The following is a 4,573-nucleotide window of genomic DNA, read 5'->3' as shown; positions in this document are numbered from 1 at the left end:
GAGCGGATGTTTCAACAAGGTTTTTTGCATCAGTCTCTCAAGCTGGACTCCTGCATTTAAAATGTGTTTGATTGATTGATTGTAATATTTTCATCCTGCACAGAGCAACTCCAAACAGCAATGGGCTGTTAACAGGTTGCAACTGCAGTGCTGCCAAACTTGTGCTAACAACCACTTCCTTTCCTCTCCCATGACATAAGGAATTAAACACACAGCTAGGATGGGCAGCCTTCAACAGATCCTGCGCCTGTCGATGCATCCTGTTGCCTTGTGCCACACCGCTCACAAAGCAAAGGACACTCAAGTGCTTTGCGGAATCACAGCCAAAGCTACACTTGTGACCTGTTTCGCTTGGGCTAGTGAAGTGTTTTATCTTTTCAGTCATGGGGGTTGACACATGCCAATCATGTGCTCCCTGAGGAATGCTGCTGGGAGGAACTAGCTGCAATTTCAAAGGCAGCGTTTGGGTCCTCCTCCAGTTTCCTACTACATCTTCCCCATCTCACTGAGCGCAGATCAGAACCTGAGAGGCGGCACAGTGGTCAGCTATCAGCTTAGTAAAGATACTGCTTGCTTCTGTAACCACCTAACCAAGTGTCGTGGTTTAACCCCAGCCGGCAGCTAAGCACCACGCAGCCGCTCGCTCACTGCCCCCCCACCCCTGGGATGGGGGAGAGAATCAGGAAAAAAAACTCGTGAGTTGAGATAAAGACAGTTTAATAAGACAGAAAGGAATGAAAAACAATGATAATGATAATAATAATAATATGACAATAGCAATACTAAAAGAATTAAACTATACAAAGCAAGTGGTGCACAATGCAATTGCTCACCACTCGTTGACCGATGCCCAGTTAGTTCCCGAGCCGCGATCCGCGCCGCCCGGCCAACTCCCCCCTGTTTATATACTGGGCATGACGTTCCATGGTATGGAATACCCCTTTGGCTAGTTCAAGTCAGCTGCCCCGGCTCTGCTGCCTCCCAGCTTCTTGCACACCTGCTTACTGGCAGAGCACGGGAAACTGGAAAGTCCTTGGCTGAAGATAAGTGCTACTTAGCAACAACTAAAACATCAGAGTGTTATCAACATCATTCTCACACTAAATCCAAAACACAGCACTGTAACAGCTACTAAGAAGAAAATTAACTCTGTCCCAGCTGAAACCAGGACACCAAGGTTTGGCTTGCTGACTCCACAGCTGGTGGTGGGCAGAGCCCGAGTCGGGAACACGCTGGCTGCCCTGGAGTTTTCCATGGGAATGCTGTAACAGTGACAGAAAGTACATGTGTCCTTCCAATATCTAAACACATAAGGCATGAGTGAATAGCAGCAATTGTATGCCCCCAGGGTTGAGAAAATAAATTTAAGAGAACATCTTTCAAGAGTCCTTTGTTTGAGGCAGATGAAATAGGTCACCGGTCTTCATAGATGAGGGAGTGAGAAAAAAAGGCCGCTCTTGAAGTACGTAAGATTTGTCAGCTTGAGAGGAGGGGAGAGGCAATTTTGATTCTGGCTGTGCTCACTCTTTTCAGTTTTGTCTGGCTCAGAGTCATTGCCCAGATGAGGCTCTTTTGAACCATAGTAGAGTTTATTCCTTGTATACTTCATATGTATATACACACACACACATAGATCTCAAAGGATTATGTTTGAGGTAATATAAGCCAAACAAGAAAATGTGGTTCTGATGAGAAGTGATTACATGAGCCTTTGCAATAAGTATTTATCATTTGTATAATACCTTAAACATCTCTTTAACACCTTGAACATCAACAAGCTTCATAGCATTATTATGCTTATGAAGAGACAGGAGTGAAGAGTTTTTCCAAACTTGACATGGCTCACAGTAGGGATAGAGTCATGAAATATTAAGACTTCGATTTCTAGCTCTTTGCCCAAACCCAGGCCTTCACTGGTATGATGTAATTGGCTGGGAAGTCTGTTACAGGGATGTCTGACATGCAGCTAAAGCCGCAGCTAGCCACTTTGTTAGGCATTCCTGCCTGCACACTTGTTCCTGTGGTACCTCTACATCTTGCACATTTTGAATGCAGGCTTAGTTACATGATGACACACTGTTATTAACTTACACAAACAACAAAAAGCAGCACCTTGAAGTGACACATTCAAAAGATTAGAAAAGGCTGCAGGTAAGAATGTATAAATCTTAACTCAGTCCTTAAATACGTGTGCAATATGAATTTTAATCTCAGGGCTTCTTACTCTGCCCCATTCATTTTTGAATGCTTGCCTGCCATCACTGTGCAATGGCAACAGTCCTTCGCGAGCATTGATTCTGTCTCTTTTTTCCTTGTGTGTGGGGTAAAGGCCTCATTTGTTGCAAGGTAATTCAGTCTTGAGAAAAAAGTGCACAGAGTTTCCCTGTGGACTATTGCTGTAGTGTTCCTCCCTTGGACACTTGGGTTTCTCACAGTCAATCCATTTTGGGTCCCTTTCCTGTTAACAGGAACAACTTTATGCATTTTATGGGGAGAGTCAAAAAGTAGCTGCTAGTTACAGGTGCTCGGTTGGAGACTCCGGGGTCCTGCTCGCTGCCCCAAGCATCCGGTCAGTCCCAGTCACGTTCTCTCAGCTCCTCACCCAGCTGCCTCCCCGCACTCACCATCCCCTCGTGTTTCTAACCTCCGCAGCCTCAAGTTGATTCCTTCTATCTAATCTAAATCTACCTTCTTTTAGTTTAAAACCGTTACCCCTTGTCCTGTCACTACAGGCTCTGGTAAAGTCTCTCTCCATATTTCTTATCAGCCCATCCACCAGTATCCCCAAGTCCTTCTCCACAGGGCTGCTCTCAATCCATTCATCACCCAGTCTGTACTGATACTGGTGATTGCCCCAGCCCAGGTGCAGGACCTTGCACTTGGCCTTGTCAGAACTTTGGGAGGTTCACGTTGGCCCACTCCTCAAGCCTTGAGACCCTGACAAGGTCCCTCTGGATGGCATCCCTTCCCTCAAGCATACCAGCTGCACCACTCAGCTTGGTGTCATCCACAAACTTGCTGAGGTCCTGAAGCACTACAAGCAGAGGGACCACAAAGAAAGCCAAAGCCCAGTGATTGCCAGCTTCTTGAAAGCTTTGTGCCTCAAATTTGTTTCCTTCCGTGCTACCATGAAGAAAGATCACTAGGAAATCATCGCAAAGAGGAAATAAACATCAGAGCTGTTTCCTCCACTCACCTTCATGGAGGGAAGTGTAGGAGAGGAGAGGGGAAAATCCCAGAAATAATCCTCAGAGGACTAGGGTGGGGAAGAAGCAGCTTTCCTTCCCCTCGGGGTGAAGGGCAGGCCATATACCATCAGAGCAATCCAAACAACCCTGCTTCCCGACTGTAACAAGACCATGCTTGGTATCCTGTAGCCGACTTGAAAATCTTTACTGTGCAAGCTGGGAAGGTGTAATACAAGAGCAGAGATTTTTCTGGCACACACATATGACTGAGGCTGCAACAGGCTGTCATCCCCAGCTGCCGCTGCAGGTGGTCCTACCCTCCGGGCCAGATTAGCCTTCCCACCGTCTGCTGCAGATGGCTGTGCCCCACTGTTACCTCTGCACAGCGACTGCCAGTTAGTACGGGACAATAATCTGCATTTGGACCAGTAAACAAAGGCAGGGCAAATGGCTCCTGTCAGCCCTACCATTTCTTTTAGCCTTTCCCTGCTGCCCGCCCTGGGCATGCATGCGTGCACCGCCTGCATGCAACTTTCAGGGTCAGCACTGAAAATAAACTCACCGGTTTCTTTGACGCAGCCCCTCACAGCCCAGTTTCACCTACAACCCAAGGACTGCACACAGTCATCACTCTCAGTCCCTCTTTGGTGAGAGGGATCCTCAGGGTGTATCCAGCTTGCCCGCTGTGACCACCATCAGCTTATCACCTGCTGCGAGGGAAACAGTGATAGCAAAAGGTCAAATCCGTGCTTCCCTGAGAGGTTGTCTTGTGGGTAGACAGTATGGCCTCTCTCAACCTAAAAGCCTTGGGGGCCCCACCACTGGTGCAGTAGGAAGCCTTCTGGCATGCCAAGCCTATTCTGAACCTTCAACAAGAGGGATAAAATGGCCACCATCCCTGGAGATGGTAGGAAACAGATGCAGGTTGCCGGGTGAACTGGAGCTGCCTGACAGGAGAAAAGCCCCGCTGCAGATGATGGGTCACCGGTGCAAGGTGCTGGGGTGACTTGAGTAGCTCATTTATTTCAGAGTTACCTGCGAGCCTCTCAGCCAGCCCCTTTGGATTTAACCCACCAATTTGCACATCTCCTTCAACGTGGGAGCAAGGAGCTTTAGTCTGAGAGCAAAACCTCCAGCTGAGCTCCCCAGCCATTAACTATCCACAAAGGGACCCCCACCCCACAGAAGAGCCTTGGAGAAAAACAATCTGTCTTTGAAAAAAATGTGTCTCCATGCCCTAATCCGGAGGGGAAAATAAAGGGCATAAGATATTTAGGATGACTATGTTAAAAACAAAACAAAACCAAAAAAAAAAAAAGGGGGGGAGAAAAGAAAAAAATCCACCCCCTTGATCCTGCATCCCACCGCTGATGGGATTTCAAACT

Source organism: Gymnogyps californianus, chromosome 2 (assembly GCF_018139145.2).
Source record: "Gymnogyps californianus isolate 813 chromosome 2, ASM1813914v2, whole genome shotgun sequence".
In the NCBI taxonomy this organism is placed as follows: Eukaryota; Metazoa; Chordata; class Aves; order Accipitriformes; family Cathartidae; genus Gymnogyps; species Gymnogyps californianus.
Note: the sequence above shows the minus strand (reverse complement) of the source record.